The following is a 16,969-nucleotide window of genomic DNA, read 5'->3' on the forward strand; positions in this document are numbered from 1 at the left end:
ATACCCATGTGAGAATGCTGTTCATCGATTACAAGCTCAGCATTTAACACCATAGTACCTCCAAACTCGCATCAAGCTCGAGACCCTGGGTCTTCGACCCCGCCCTGTGCAACTGGGTCCTGGACTTCCTGACGGGCCGCCCCCAGGTGGTGAGGGTAGGAACAACATCTCCACCCGCTGATCCTCAACACTGGGGCCCCACAAGGGTGCGTTCTGAGCCCTCTCTGTACTCCCTGTTCACCACGACTGCGTGGCCATGCACGCCTCCAACTCAATCATCAAGTTTGCGGATGACACTACAGTGGTAGGCTTGATTACAACAACGACGAGACGGCCTACAGGGAGGAGGTGAGGGCCCTCGGAGTGTGGTGTCAGGAAAATAACCTCACACTCAACGTCAACAAAACAAAGGAGATGATTGTGGACTTCAGGAAACAGCAGAGGAGCACCCCCCTATCCACATCGACGGGTCAGTAGTGGAGAAGGTGGAAAGTTTTAAGTTCCTCGTGTACACATCACGGACAAACTGAATTGGTCCACCCACACAGACAGCGTTGTGAAGAAGGCGCAGCAGCGCCTCTTCAACCTCAGGAGGCTGAAGAAATTCGCTTGTCACCAAAAGCACTCACAAACTTCTACAGATGCACAATCGAGAGCATCCTGTCGGGCTGTATCACCGCCTGGTACGGCAACTGCTCCCGCCCACAACCGTAAGGCTCTCCAGAGGGTGTGAGGTCTGCAAGAACGCATCACCAGGGGCAAACTACCTGCCCTCCAGGACACCTACACCACCCGATGTCACAGGAAGGCCATAAAGATCATCAAGGACAACAACCACCCGAGCCACTGCCTGTTCACCCCGCCATCCAGAAGGCGAGGTCAGTACAGGTGCATCAAAGCAGGGACCGAGAGACTGAAAAACAGCTTCTATCTCAAGGCCATCAGACTGTTAAACAGCCACCACTAACATTTAGCGCGCCGCTGCCAACATACTGACTCAACTCCAGCCACTTTAAAAAAGGGAATTGATGGAAATTATGTAAAAATGTACCACTAGCCACTTTAAACAATGCCACTTAATATAATGTTTACATACCCTACATTACCATCTCATATGTATATACTGTACTCTAATCATCTACTGCATCTTGCCATCTTTATGTAATACATGTACCACTAGCCACTTTAAACTATGGCCACTTTATGTTTACATACCCTACAGTACTCATCTCATATGTATATACCGTACTCTATACCATCTACTGCATCTGCCATGCCGTTCTGTACCACCACTCAGTCATATATCTTTATGTACATATTCTTATCCCTTTACACTTGTGTGTGTGTGTAAGGTAGTAGTTGTGGAATTGTTAGGTTAGATTACTTGTTGGTTATTACTGCATTGTCGGAACTAGAAGCACAAGCATTTCGCTACACTCGTATTAACATCTGCTAACCATGTGTATGTGACTAATAAAATTTGATTTGATTTGATTTGATGTTAAGAAACTAAAAACACGCTCCATCAAAACCATCTAACCAATTACAGAGCTTACAGAACGCAGGTGTATCTCCTATCGCTGTTGATCCTCCCACTTCAGTTGATACGCCCACTTTCAAACACAATCAAATACAGAGCGCTGATGTGACGCCTTTCGCTGTTGATCCTCTCTCGGATACATTCCACTTATGCAGTAAAAGGTGCTGCATGGTCAATCCACCGTCTGCATTGGTCGTGCTGCATTTACGGTGATATTATCTCTGCAGAAGTCAGGGCATTCATACTTCTTGCGCTTCGCCGGGCAGCACAAAGCTGTTGTGAAGGAAATGAGTTTGTGTTTATACAGGACCTGCCCTCACCTACAGTCAACCAATAATGTCAATGCAGAGCTATACGGAACCCTCCGCATTGTTACAACATTTGAGAGGCGCATGGCGATGCGGTACTGATCTCAATTTGTTCTCTGCGTGCCTCCGGAGGCTTCACATTTTACATTTTAGTCATTTAGCAGACGCTCTTATCCAGAGCGACTTACAGTAGAGTGCATACATTTTATTACATTTTTACATACTGAGACAAGGATATCCCTACCGGCCAAGAGCAGACGCTCTTATCCAGAGCGACTTACAGTAGAGTGCATACATTTTATTACATTTTTACATACTGAGACAAGGATATCCCTACCGGCCAAACCCTCCCTACCGGCCAAACCCTCCCTAACCCGGACGACGCTATGCCAATTGTGCGTCGCCCCACGGATCTCCCGGTTGCGGCCGGCTGCGACAGAGCCTGGGCACGAACCCCGCCCAGCCTGGGTGCGAACCCAGAGACTCTGGTGGCGCAGCTAGCACTGCGATGCAGTGCCCTAGACCACTGCGCCATCCGATTGCGTCACAATTGCGTCACACCATCCATACGGCGCCTCCGACCACATTTTCGGATTAAGCATACATCAAGGGCTCTTACCCATACGTAAAGTCCGCTGTAAAGTCCTGGAGATCCAGAATTTTGCCGCCTTCACAATGATGCCTAGCTTCTTAGATTTTTTTATTAGTTTGACTAGTGCAATTTATCACTTATGCTATGAACACCTTCTTCACCGTGTGTCGGGATCCTTCTTTTTTACTGAACCTTTATTTAACTAGACAAGTCAGTTAAGAACAAATTCTTATTTACAATGACGGCCTACCCCGGGCAAACCCTCCCCTAACCTGGACGACACTGGGCCAATTGTGCGCCACCCTATGGGACACCCGATCCCGGCCAGTTGTGAAACAGCCCGGGATCAAACCAGGGTCTGTAGTGACACCTCTAGCATGAGAGATGCAGTGCCTTAGACCGCTGCGCCACTCGGGAGCCTTCTCCTGAATGGCATTCACTGCAGGCAGTGGGACATCCAGTACCATCTCATCTCTACTCACTCCTTCACCTATTTTCATTGGCTCCACATAGGAGACCTGCTGGATAGCTCTGATCTACTGACACCTACTCGGAAAATCATAGCTTTCCACATCATACGTTGATAGCTTGTAGAGCCACAGAGCTTTCTCCTTTTGAGCTTTTGACACACGTTGAAATCAACATCATATCGCTCCTGGTTACTCTGACCAATTCCATTTTTCCCAATTTATCCTTCACCATCTTCGAGACTGCAAACAGGTCACCCAAAAATCCATCCTTGTTTGTGAATCGCACTCCAACCATAAACTGTTGTTCATTTACAACTTTAGCCCATTTTACTCCACTCTACTTCACCATCGTCCACTCATTCTCACCAACTTCACTCGAGCGAATAGAATTGGACAATGCCTCTGTTTCGTTCCTCCTCCTTCTTCAAGGTTTTATTGGCGGACTACATCCAATAAGGTGTATTGCCGCCACCTACTGGGTGGGGTAAAAACTGAGATACTTCAAGGAGGTTAATAATAAAATAATAATAATTGACAAAAGTCAATGTACTCCTTCAATTAGTCAAATGTACTCAGATCCTTACACAGGCTCTGGGGCCTGAGAGGGGGAAGCATCTTCAGACAGTATTCCCTGCAATGTTTCAGCTGTGAAATCCTAGAGATCCAATAACCTTTTAGACACTTTCACAATGATTTCTAGTTTCTTACATTTTTGGTTCGTTTTTCCTGTACAATTAATGCAGAATAAACACAAAATCAATCTTCTTTACTATTAGTGTTTCAGGATCTCTCAACTGACTGACATCCACAGACTGTTGGGTAACCACTGCCATAGCCTCATCATCTCTACTCGCTGCGTCAACATTTTTTACTGCCTCTGCACAGGAGACCTTCTCAACAGCCCTGATCCTTTCTACTTTGACCTCCTACCCCCTAACATGGCACTCAGTGAACTCTGCAATGTGATTCCCATCCCAATTTCAACACTGTGCATCCTCAGACTCTTCAACAATGATATTCCATTTGCACTTTAAACTTTTTACATTGATGAAATTGAAGTGGCTTTTGTACATGAGCTTGCACCGCATATCTCATATGTCCCAGCTTTACATGGGTCGAAAGAAATTGTTCGTCAAACATCAATAATACAGAAAGGCTTTCTCCCTTTCCATTCACAGTGCGGGTTAAGTGACGTGAATCAACTATTCCTGGCATGTTCATCTTAAACCATGAAGCCTCAATCTCCATCGAGATGCCTGATATGACACCTTTTATCAGTGCTCTCCCTCCGTTAAGTTCTGTTTTCAAAAAGTAACTTTACATTGTTTCAATGGGGTAATATTATGCACTTGCGGCAATCAGCCAAACCTGGTGTTTACAGATAAACTTTATTTCTCTCAATTATAAATGTTTTCAACAATTACATAAAAAATATATATTGTTTATTTTTCATGGATTTGATGTAAAAATTGGAGCTCAAAAAACATAAATAGGTCTATGATCTTTCTCATTAGTACGCAACCTACTGTAACCTACCTGCATTACCTAGAGAGCTAAAATCACTTGTAGCAAAGTGACTGATGTCTCTAATCCATGATGTCCCCATTAGAATTCCCAATTAAAATGTATCTGATTATAAATCATTATCATTATGAATGGCTTCCGATCCATATATGTTAGAGATCTACAGACACGTGTGGTGTACCGGCTTTCCTCCTCCTCTTCATTCGAAGAGGAGGAGCATGGATTGAACCAAAATGCAGCGTTTGAATAAGACATAATGAATTTATTGAACAAGACAAAACGAACTATACTTGACAACTAAACAAAATAACAAACCGAATGTAGACAGACTTGGACCACGAACTTACATGAAACACGAAGAACGAACGAACAAGTACTTACTACAAACAAAACGACGAACGAACGAAACAGTCCCGTAATGCAAACATAGACACAGACACAGGAGACAACCACCCACAAACAAACACTGTGAAACTACCTACCTTAATATGATTCTCAATCAGAGGAGATGAAAACCACCTGCCTCTAATTGAGAACCATATTAGGTACCCATTCACCAACATAGAAACAGAAAACATAGACTGCCCACCCAAACTCACGTCCTGACCAACTAACACATACAAAACTAACAGAAAACAGGTCAGGAACGTGACATGTGGTGAGTTCCCTGATCTCTATTATTAAAGCAAATTTATATTTCAAAATTCATCCCATTTGATTTTCGACAAATATTTATCCTATTACAGCTTTGGCTATTAATTCACATACAGATGTAACGCTCATAGCTTCCAGTCGAAATTACATATACATCTAAAACCACTCGAAGATAGGTCACTGACCTCCCTCCTCCATAGTATACACATTAGAAATGCCCATTTTAATTTAACAGATTTTTACATGAATATTTCCTGTGATAGATAAAATGTTCAATAGCTCACTGTCCATATCAGCTATATATCTAAAGTCAAGGTGTGTTCCTTGACCTCTGTTAGCAAAGGTAAATGGAGCGCATTCGGAAAGTATTCAGACCCCTTGACTTGTTCCACGTTGTGTTGCGTTACAGTCTTATTTTAAACTGTATTAAATCGATTTTTTTCCTCAACAGTCTACACACAATATACTTTGCAACGAAATACGAAATATGACATTTACATGAATATTCAGACCCTTTACTCAGTACTTTGTTGTATTTGTATTTGTATTTATTATGGATCCCCATTAGCTGCTGTTATAAACTCAGCTAAGAAAGAAACGTCCTACTAGCTATAACTGGCATGTTATTATGCCAGTTATTGGTCTTAACCAATCATAGCACAGTTTGATATGGCGGAAAAATGCATCCAATTATAATTCAGTATGTTTACACATATGAATATTACAGTACTGCAGTGCATCTCCTCCTCATGGACTGCACCAGCTTTGCCAGTTCTTGCTGTGAGATGTTTCCCCACTCTTCCACCAAGGCACCTGCAAGTTCCCGGACATTTCTGGGGGGAATGGCCCTAGCCCTCACCCTCCGATCCAACAGGTCTCAGACATGCTCAATGGGATTGAGAACCGGGCTCTTCACTGGCCATGCCAGAACACTGACATTCCTGTCTTGCGGAAAATCAGAACGAGCAGTATGGCTGGTGGCATTGTCATGCTGGAGGGTCATGTCAGAATGAGCCTGCAGGAGGGGTACCACATGAGGGAGGATAATGTCTTCCCTGTAAGGCAAAGCGTTGAGATTGCCTGCAATGACAACAAGCTCAGTCCGATTATGCTGTGACACACCGCCCCAGACCATGACGGACCCGCCACCTCCAAATGAATCCCGCTCCAGAGTACAGTAACTTTCATTCCTTCTACAATAAATGTGAATCCGACCATCACTCCTGGTGAGACAAAACTGTGACTCGTCAGTGAAGAGCACTTTTTGACAGTCCCGTCTGGTCCAGCGACGGTGGATTTGTACCCATAGGCAATGTTGTTGCCGGTCTGGTGAGGACCTGCCTTACAACAGGCCTACAAGCCCTCAGTCTAGCCTCTCTCAGCCTATTGCGGACTGTCTGAGCACTGATGGAGGGATTGTGCATTCCTGGTGTAACTCGGGCAGTTGTTGTTGCCATCCTGTACCTGTCCCGCAGGTGTGATGTTCGGATGTACMGATCCTGTGCAGGTGTTGTTACACGTGGTCTGCCACTGCGAGGACGATCAGCTGTCCGTCCTGTCTCCCTGTAGCTCTCTCTTAGGCGTCTCACAGTACGGACATGGCAATTTATTGCCCTGGCCATGTCTGCAGTCCTCATGCCTTCTTGTAGCATGCCTAAGGCACGTTCACACAGATGACCAGGGACCCTGGGCATCTTTCTTTTGGTGCTTTTCAAAGTCAGTAGAAAGGCCTCTTTAGTGTCCTAAGTTTTCATAACTGTGACCTTAATTGCCTACCGTCTTTAAGCTGTTAGTGTCTTAAAGAACGTTCCACAGGTGCATGTTCATTAATTGTTTATGGTTCATTGAACAAGCATGGGAAACAGTGTTTAAACCCTTTACAAGTTAAGATCTGTGAAGTTATTTGGATTTTTACGAATTATCTTTGAAAGACAGGGTCCTGAAAATGGGATCAGTTTACAACTGATGAACCTCTTCCTGGGGTCCAGTAGAATTAAGGCAGTTATACATTAAAAAAAAACATTACAATACATTCATTACATAATTCGCATCACACTAAGTGCATGCCCTCAGGCCCATACTAAACTACCACATATCTACAACACAAAATCCATGTGTATGTGTGTGTATAGTGCATATGTTATAATGTGTGTGTATGCATGTGTCTGTGCCTATGTTTGTGTTACTTCAGTCCCCGCTGTTCCATAAGGTGTATTTTTACCTGCTTTTTAAATCTGATTCTACTGCTTGCATAAGTTACCTGATGTAGTCATGGCTCTATGTAGTACTGTGCACCTCCCATAGTCTGTTCTGGACTTGGGGACTGTAAAGAGACCTCTGGTGGCATGTCTTGTGGGGTATGGATGGGTGTCTGAGCTGTGTGCTAGTATTTTAAACAGACAGCTTGGTACCTTCAGCTTTTCAACACCTCTTACGAAAACAAATAGTGATGATGTCAATCTCACTTCCACTTTGAGCCATGAGAGATTGACATCCATGTCATTAATGTTAGTTCTCCGTGTAATTTCAAGGGCCAGCTGTCCTTTTGTTACCAAATCACCTTATACCACCCACCACTGCGACCTGTATGCTCTAGTCGGCTGGCCCTTGCTACATATTTGTCGCCAGACCCACTGGCTCCAGGACATCTATAACTCTATGCTAGGTAAAGCTCCGCCTTATCTCAGTTCACTGGTCACGATAACAACACCCACCCGTAGCACACGTTCCAGCAGGTATATCTCACTGATCATCCCCAAAGCCAACACCTCATTTGGCCGCCTTTCCTTCCAGTTCTCTGCTGCCAGTGACTGGAACGAATTGCAAAAATCGCTGAAGTTGGAGACTTTTATTTCCCTCACCAACTTTAAACATCACCTATCTGAGCAGCTAACCGATCGCTGCAGCTGTACATAGTCCATCTGTAAATAGCCCACCCAATCCACCTACCTCATCCCCATAATGTTTTTATTTTATTTACTTTTCTGCTCTTTTGCACACAAGTACCTCTACTTGCACATCATCATCTGCTCATTTATCACTCCAGTGTTAATCTGCTAAATTGTAATTATTCGCTCCTATGGCCTATTTTTTGCCTACCTCCTCATGCCTTTTGCACACACTGTATATAGACTTTCTTTTTTCTACTCTGTCATTGACTTGTTTATTGTGTTATTGGCTTGTTTATTGTTTACTCCATGTTTAACTCTGTGTTGTTGTCTGTGTCACACTGCTTTGCTTTATCTTGGCCAGGTCGCAGTTGCAAATGAGAACTTGTTCTCAACTAGCCTACCTGGTTAAATAAAGGTGAAATTAAATCATTTTTTATAAAAATAAAAAAAGAATGCAGAGCAAGTCTAACAAGACAGTCCCCACAATCATTTTATCATCAATTTCTCTCAGCCTATCATCAGTAATTTGTGTAAGTGCTGTGCTTGTTGAGTGTCGTTCTTTGTATGCGTGCTGAAAGTCTTGTCAATTTGTTTACTGTGAAATAGCATTGTATCAAACCCCAATTTTCCCAGATGTTTACCAAGGGTTGGTAACAGGCTGATTGGTTGGCTATTTGAGACAGTAAAGGGGGCTTTAAATCAAATCAAATCCAATCAAAATGTATTTATATAGCCCTTCGTACATCAGCTGATATCTCAAAGTGCTGTACAGAAACCCAGCCTAAAACCCCAAACAGCAAGCAATGCAGGTGTAGAAGCACGGTGGCTAGGAAAATCTCCCTAGAAAGGCCAAAACCTAGGAAGAAACCTAGAGAGGAACCAGGCTATGAGGGGTGGCCAGTCCTCTTCTGGCTGTGCCGGGTGGATGTATACAGGAACATGGGCACAAATTTCAAATGTTTTTTTTTTTTTTTCTTTTTTTTTTTTTTTTTTTTCTCATAAATGACCAGCATGGTCAAATAATAATAATCACAGTAGTTGTCGAGGGTCGCACCTCAGGAGTAAATGTCAGTTGGCTTTTCATAGCCGACCATTAAGAGTCTCTCTACCGCTCCTGCTGTCTCTAGAGCACGTCCGGTGAACAGGTCAGGGTTCCATAGCCGCATGCAGAACAGTTGAAACTGGAGCAGCAGCACGACCAGGTGGACTGGGGACAGCAAGGAGTCATCATGTCAGATCGTCCTGAGGCATGGTCCTAGGGCTCAGGTCCTCCGAGAGAGAGAAAGAAAGAGAGAAAGAGAGAATTAGAGAGAGCATACTTAAATTCACACAGGACACCGGATAAGACAGAAGTACTCCAGATATAACAAACTGACCCTAGCCCCCGACACATAAACTAATGCAGCATAAATACTGGAGGCTGAGACAGGAGGGGTCAGGAGACACTGTGGCCCCATCCGATGATACCCCCGGACAGGCCAAACAGAAAGGATATAACCGCACCCACTTTGCCAAAGCACAGCCCCCACACCACTAGAGGGATATCTTCAACCACCAACTTACCATCCTGAGACAAGGCCGAGTATAGCCCACAAAGATCTCCACCACAGCACAAACCAAGGGGGGGCGCCAACCCAGACAGGAAGATCACGTCAGTGACTCAACCCACTCAAGTGACGCACCCCTCCTAGGGAAGGCATGAAAGAGCACCAGTAAGCCAGTGACTCAGCCCCTGTAATAGGGTTAGAGGCTGGGCCAGACTACACTCAATCATAGGACCTACTGAAGAGATGAGTCTTCAATAAAGACTTAAAGGTTGAGACCGAGTCTGCGTCTCTCACATGGGTAGGCAGACTATTCCATAAAAATTTTGATCTATAGGTGAAAGCCCTGCCTCCAGCTGTTTGCTTAGAAATTCTAGGGACAATTAGGAGGCCTGCGTCTTGTGACCGTAGCGTACGTGTAGGTATGTACGGCAGGACCAACTCGGAAAGATAGGTAGGAGCAAGCCCATGTAACGCTTTGTAGGTTACCAGTAAAACCTTGAAATCAGCCCTTGCCTTAACAGGAAGCCAGTGTAGGGAGGTTAGCACTGGAGTAATATGATCAAATTTCTTGGTTCTAGTCAGGATTCTAGGAGCCGTATTTAGCACTAACTGAAGTTTATTTAGTGCTCTATCCGGGTAGCCGGAGAGTAGAGCATTGCAGTAGTCTAACCTAGAAGTAACAAAAGCATGGATTAATTTTTCTGCATCATTTTTGGACAGAACATTTCTGATTTTTGCAATGTTACGTAGATGGAAAAAAGCGGTCCTTGAAACAGTCTTGATATGTTCGTCAAAAGAGAGATCAGGGTCCAGAGTAGGTCCTTCACAGTTTTATTTGAGACGACTTTACAACCATCAAGAAGCTTTACTATTCTTGGGTAGCGGAATGACTTTAGCTTCCCTCCAGGCCTGAGGGCACACACTTTCTAGTAGGCCTCGGGAGTCAATACACGGGCGCAGACCACCCTCCTTCTTCTTCACAAAAAAGAAACTCGAGGAAGCGGGTGAAGTGGAGGAACGAATGTACCCCTGACGCAGGGATTCGGAGACATATGTTTCCATAGCCGCCGTCTCCGCCTGTGACAGGGATACACGTGACTCCTGGGAAGTGCGGCGTCTACCAGGAGATTTATCGCACAATCCCCCCATCGATGGGGTGGTAATTGAGTAGCCTTCTTTTTGGAGAAGGTGAGAGCCAAATCGGCATATTCGGGGGGAATGCTTATGGTGGAGACCTGGTCTGGACTTTCAAACGTAGTAGCACCAACGGAAACCCTTAAACACCTCCCTGAGCACTCTCGCGACCACCCCGTGAGAGCCCTCTGTTGCCATGAAATGGTGGGGTCATGACGAGCTAAACAGGGAAGGCCTAGTACCACGGGAAACGTAGGAGAGACAATGAGGAAGAGACCGATTCTCTCCTCGTGACCCCCCTGTGTCACCATGCCCAGGGGAATGGTAGCCTCCCTAATCAACCCGGACCCTAGTGGTCGACTGTCCAGAGCGTGAACTGGGAAAGGCCTAACCACTGGAACAATAGGGATCCCTATCCTATGGGTGAATGCTCTGTCGATAAAATTCCCAGCTGCGCCTGAATCGACAAGCGCCTTATGCTGGGAATGCGGGGAAAACTCAGGAAAGTAAACATGCACAAACAGGTGTACAACAGAGGGTTCTGGATGAGAGTGGTGCAGGCTCACCTGGGGCGACGCCAGAGTGCCCTGCCTGTTGCCTCGACTCCTAGAGGAACCAACCCGGCACCGACCAGCAGTGTGACCTCTGCGGCCACAGATGGTACATGTGAAAGCCCCTCCTCCAGCCTCCCTGAGCGCAGCACCTCCCAGCTCCGTTGGCACCGGAACGGTGGTGCTGGGAGGGGAAATCAACAGAGCCCTCTCTGGACGTCCGCGGGTGACTAGCAGGTTATCCAACCAAATGGACAGGTCCACCAGCTGGTCGAAGGTGAGGGTGGTATCCCTGTAGGCCAACTCCCGACGGGTATCCTCGCGCAGGCTGCAGCGATAGTGGTCGTTAAGGGCCCTGTCGTTCCATCCCACTCCTGCGGCCAGGGTCCGAAAGTCCAGGGCGAACTCCTGGGTGCTCCTCGTCCCCTGCCTCAGGTGGAAGAGACGTTCACCCGCCGCTCTACCCTCGGGAGGGTGGTCGAAGACTGCCCGGAAGCGGCGGGTGAACTCCTCGATGACGTCCAACGCCCGCATCTCCTTCTCCCCACACGGCGTTAGCCCACTCCAGAGCTTTCCCCGAGAGGCACGAGACGAGGGCGGACACCCTCTCCCTTCCCGAGAGAGCCGGGTAAACGGTGCGCAGGTATAAGTCCAGCTGTAGCAGGAAACCCTGGCACCGTGCCGCCGTCCCATCATACTCCCTGGGAAGGGAGAGACACATCCCACTGGGCCCGGGTACAGGAGGGACGAGTAGTGGGAACCCCTGTTGTGCTGGTGGAGGCGCTGGAGGGACTCTCTGTCTCTCCCAGCGGTCCAATGTCTGAACGACGCGGTCCATCGAGACGCCGAGATGTTGTAGCATCGCCGCGTGTTCTCTGACGCGCTCCTTGACTCCTATAACCGGGGTACCTGCTCCTGCTGACTCCATGGTTAGGTGTGGAATTCTGTTAGGTATGCGTAACTGGCTGTAAGGGAGTTAGGCGCAGGAGAGCAGAAGTTGGGTAGCCAAAGGAGCCTTTTATTTCGGCTAACAAAACACACGGCACTAAGAACACTAAACACAATATGGGTTGACATAACCCAGCGCAAACCAGTATAGCGTGCACATACACGAAACAACAAACAATTCCACACACAGACATGGGGGGGAACAGAGGGTTATATACACGTCTAATACTGAGGGAACTGAAACCAGGTGTGATGGAAAACAAGACAAGACAAATGGAAAAATGAAAGGTGGATCGGCGATGGCTAGAAAACCGGTGACGTCGACCGCCGAACGCCGCCGGAACAAGGAGAGGAACCGACTTCAGCGGAAGTCGTGACACATAGAGCCATGACTACATGGAACTCTATTCCACATCAAGTAACTGATGCAAACAGTAGAATCAGATAAAAAAAAGAAACAGGTAAAAATACACCTTATGGAACAACGGGGACTGGGAAGAGACACACAGAAAGGTACATACATACGTATGCATTGTGATATTGTTGAATAGTGGTATCAACATTTTGCATTGTATATATGTAGTAGTGTAATAATGTTATATGATGTGCTGTTTTATCTTTTGACTTAATGTAATGTAAGTGCATTAATATATTTGTACCCCAGGAAGAGTGGGGATCCCTAATAAATACAAAATACAAATACAAATAATGATGTATATACTGTACACTGAGAATACAAAACATTAAGAACATCTGCACTTTACATGACATAGTCTGACCAGGTGAATCCAGGTGAAGTCTATGATCTCTTACTGAGGTCACTTGTTAAATCCACTTCAATCAGTGTAGATGAAGGGGAGGAGACAGGTTAAAAAAAATATGTGTAAGCTTTCAGACAATTGAGACATGGATTGTGTATGCGTGCCATTCAATGTGAAATGTACTTATTCAGGTCACAGATGGAGTGCTAAGGTCTAGAGGGTCTACGCCAGAAGTTAAGGGTTATAGGAGGAAGGTATGTAGTCTGTGCAACTAAGCTTGGAATGTGTTGAGTGTAGGAAAGCGATTACATGTGGCAGACATTGATAAGGGGAGACGGGTGGAGATCTTAGAACCTAACAATGTCACTGAGGGAGAGGGGGGAATTTATAACGTTTACATGATGTCAGGATATGTTATTGTTAGCCATCAGGGATCCTCTGAGAGGAGAAGAGACACAGTCTGGTACCAATCACCATGACAGCCTTGAGTTGGGGAGGAGTGAGCACTTTGAGGTAGAGGTCAGGTTAGCTGAAGTGAGGAAGAACAGATATAACTAAGATTCTGTCTAGCAACAGAGATGCATTGGCTGTTCAAATGTGGAGGAGGAGACTCGGCCTAGGAGAAAGGGTTAAATATCAGTGCTTGTGTGACATGTCGTTTCTCTGAATTACAGCTGTATCAACCCTTTGGGAAGAATTCAACTTGGTTAAGCTTCTCTAGTGTCCGTTAGTTATTTACTACGAAAATTAGAACCTAACACTTTGAACAGGGTATGGTAGTAGGTGCCAGGCGCACTGGTTGGTGTCAAGAACTGCAACGCTGCTGGGTTTTCATGCTCAACAGCCGTGTGTATCAAGAATAGTCCACCACCCAAAGGACATCCAGCCAACTTGACACAACTGTTTGAAGCATTGGAGTCAACATGGGCCAGCATCCCTGTCGAACGCTTTCGACACCTTGTAGAGTCCATGCCCCGGTGAATTGAGGCTGTTCTGAGGGCAACTCAATATTAGGAATGTGTTCCTAATGTTTGGTATACTCAGTGTATAAGTTGACCCTCAATAATCAAATGGATAGGTGTAAGCAATTATGTCCAGCTTCCCTTAGCTAGGTGTCTTAGCTAGACAGGGAGAGAGAGAGACAGAGAGAGACAGAGAGAGGGAGAAAGTGAGAAAGTGAGAGAGGTAGAAAATGAAAGAAAGAGGAATAAAGTGAGAGAGAGGGGGGTGGAAGAGAGTGAATTAGAGAGATAGTTGGAGAGAGAGAGAAAGGCAGAAGTGAAAAGAGAGAGATAGCGGTGTAGATTTACTGTATTAAGACAATGTAAACTGTCTGTAAGAAAACCAACCAGCTAATTGTGAGTTTGAGCAAATGAGGAAGACGTGAAGCATGGAACACTGACTGACACTTGCTTGCTTATGTTTTTAAAAATAATTTTTTCAATTTAACCTTTATTTAACCAGGTAGGCCAGTTGAGAACAAGTTGTCATTTACAACTGCGACCTGGCCAAGATAAAGCAAAGCAGTTCGACACATATAACAACACAGAGTTACACATGGAGTAAAACAAACATACAGTCAATAATACAGTAGAAAAATAAGTCTATATACAAGGTGAGCAAATGAGGTGAGATAAGGCAATAAAAAGGCCATGGTGGCGAAGTAAATACAATATAGCAATTAAAACACTGGAATGGTAGATTTGACAGTAGATGAGTGTGCAAAGTAGAAATACTGGGGTGCAAAGGAGCCAAATAAAAAAAACATTTAAAAAATACAGTAGGGGAAGAGGTAGTTGTTTGGGTTATTTATAGATGGGCTATGTACAGGTGCAGTGATCTGTGAGCTGCTCTGACAGCTGGTGCTTAAAGCTAGTGAGGGAGATAAGTGTTTCCAGTTTCAGAGATTTTTGTAGTTCGTTCCAGTCATTGGCAGCAGAGACCTGGAAGGAGAGGCGGCCAAAGGAGGAATTGGCTTTGGGGGTGACAAGTGAGATATACCTGCTGGAACGCGTGCTACGGGTGGATGCAGCTATGGTGACCAGCGAGCAGAGATAAGGCGGGACTTTACCTAGCAGGGTCTTGTAGATGACCTGGAGCCAATGGGTTTGGCGACGAGTATGAAGTGAGGGCCAGCCAACGAGAGTGTACAGGTCGCAGTGGTGGGTAGTATATGGCGCTTTGGTGACAAAACGGATGGCACTGTGATAGACTGCATCCAATTTGTTGAGTAGGGTGTTGGAGGCTATTTTGTAAATGACATCGCCAAAGTCGAGGATCGGTAAGATGGTCAGTTTTACGAGGGTATGTTTGGTAGCATGAGTGAAGTATGCTTTGTTGCGAAATAGGAAGCCAATTCTAGATTTAACTTTGGATTGCAGATGTTTTATGTGAGTCTGGAAGGAGAGTTTACAGTCTAACCAGACACCTAGGTATTTGTAGTTGTCCACATATTTTAAGTCAGATCCGTCCAGAGTAGTGATGCCGGACGGGCGGGCAGGTGCAGGCAGTGATCAGTTGAAGAGCATGCATTTAGTTTTACTTGTATTTAAGAGCAGTTGGAGGCCACGGAAGGAGAGTTGTATGGCATTGAAGCTCGTCTGGAGGGTTGTTAACACAGTGTCCAAAGAAGGGCCAGAAGTATACAGAATGGTGTCGTCTGCGTAGAGGTGGATCAGAGACTCACCAGCAGCAAGAGCGACATTATTGATATATACAGAGAAGAGTCGGCCCAAGAATTGAACCCTGTGGCACCCCCATAGAGACGGCCAGAGGCCCGGACAACAGGCCCTCCGATTTGACACACTGAACTCTGTCGGAGAAGTAGTTGGTGAACCAGGCGAGGCAATCATTTGAGAAACCAAGGCTGTTGAGTCTGCCGATAATTATGTGGTGATTGACAGAGTCGAAAGCCTTGGCCAGGTCAATGAATACGGCTGCACAGTATTGTTTCTTATCGATGGCGGTTAAGATATCGTTTAGAACCTTGAGCGTGGCTGAGGTGCACTCATTACCAGCTCTGAAACCAGATTGCATAGCGGAGAAGGTACGGTGGGATTCGAAATGGTCGGTGATCTGTTTGTTAACTTGGCTTTCGAAGTCCTTAGAAAGGCAGGGTAGGATAGATATACTGTAGGTCTGTAACAGTTTGGGTCTAGAGTGTCTCCCCCTTTGAAGAGGGGGATGACCGCAGCTGCTTTCAAATCTTGAAAAAGCTAGCCTTGGCTTTTCTAACTGCCTGTGTATATTGGTTTCTAACTTCCCTAAGAAGTTGCATTTCGCAGGGGCTGTTCGATGCTAATGCAGAACGCCACAGGATGTTTTTGTGTTGGTTAAGGGCAGTCAGGTCTGGAGAGAACCAAGGGCTGTATCTGTTCCTGGTTCTAAATGTCTTGAATGGGGCATGCTTATTTAAGATGGTGAGGAAGGCATTTAAAAAAAATAACCAGGCATCCTCTACTGACGGGATGAGGTCGATATCCTTCCAGGATACCCGGGCCAGGTCGATTAGAAAGGCCTGCTCGCTGAAGTGTTTCAGGGAGCGTTTGATAGTGATGAGTGGAGGTCGTTTGACCACTGACCCATTACGGATGCAGGCCATGAGGCAGTGATCGCTGAGATTTTGGTTGAAAACAGCAGAGGTGTATTTAGAGGGCAAGTTGGTTAGGATGATATCTATGAGGGTGCCCGTGTTTACGGCTTTGGGGTTGTACCTGGTAGGTTCATTGATCATTTGTGTGAGATTGAGGGCATCAAGCTTAGAATGAGGATGGTCGGGGTGTTAAACATGTCACAGTTTAGGTCACCTAGCAGCACGAGCTCTGAAGATAGATGGGGGGCAATCAGTTCACATATGGTATCCAGAGCACAGCTGGGGGCAGAGGGTGGTCTATAGCAGGCGGCAACGGTGAGAGACTTGTTTTTAGAGAGGTGGATTTTTAAAAGTAGAAGTTCAAATTGTTTGGTTACAGACCTGGATAGTAGGACAGAACTCTGCAGGCTATCTCTGCAGTCAATTGCAACACCGCCCCCTTAGTCCGTTCTATCTT

The sequence above is a fragment of the Salvelinus sp. IW2-2015 genome, linkage group LG4q.2, assembly GCF_002910315.2.
Source record: "Salvelinus sp. IW2-2015 linkage group LG4q.2, ASM291031v2, whole genome shotgun sequence".
Classification (NCBI taxonomy): domain Eukaryota; kingdom Metazoa; phylum Chordata; class Actinopteri; order Salmoniformes; family Salmonidae; genus Salvelinus; species Salvelinus sp. IW2-2015.